Raw genomic sequence first — 817 nt, forward strand, 5'->3', positions numbered from 1 at the left:
GGCTGAGTGCTGAAGAATTGATGCTTTTGAACTGTGGTGTTGGAGAAGACTTTTGAGAGTCCCTTGGACTGCAAGGAGATCAAACCAGTCTATCCTAAAGGAAATCAGTCCTGAATAGTCATTGGAAGACTGATGCTGAAGCTGAAGTTCCACCTGATAGGAAGAACTGACTCATTTGAAAAGATGCTGATGCTGGGAAAGATTGAAGTTGGGAGGAGAAGGGGACGACAGAGGATGCGATGGTGGGATGGCATCACTGACTTGATGGGCATGAGTTTGAGCAAGCTCTGGAAGTTGGTGATGGACAGGGAAGCCTGGCGTGCTGCAGTCCATGTGGTCGCAAGAAGTTGGACATGACTGAGCAACTGAACTGAATCGAGAGTGTTGTAGAAGTGGGGCCATGCAGTCAGAGCTCTTTTCTGTCTGCCCTGTCCTCTTTCACTTGGTGTGATCATTTTGAGATTCCCCCACGTTGCTGTAAGGACCAGCATTCATTCCTTTTATTGCCAAGTAGCATTCTCTTGCACGGGTGGATGGACCTTGGTCTGTCCGTTGGTTCATCTGTGGATGGACATTTGAGTTGTGTCCAGCTGTGGGCTGTTACAGGAAACGCTGCCACGAGCAGTGGTGTGCAGGCCTCTGAGGGGACATACTCAGGGGACAACATTGGATGGGATGGTAGGTGTAGGTTTAACTGTTTAAGAAACTGCCAGACTGTCTCCCCAGGTGGTTGTGCATTTCGTGTTTGTTTGCTGTTCGTTTCCAGCAGCGCCTGGGAGTCCCGGTTTCTCCACAGCCTTACCAGCACTTGGTACAG

The sequence above is a fragment of the Bison bison genome, unplaced genomic scaffold (assembly GCF_000754665.1).
Source record: "Bison bison bison isolate TAMUID 2011002044 unplaced genomic scaffold, Bison_UMD1.0 scf7180017864289, whole genome shotgun sequence".
Lineage (NCBI taxonomy): Eukaryota > Metazoa > Chordata > Mammalia > Artiodactyla > Bovidae > Bison > Bison bison.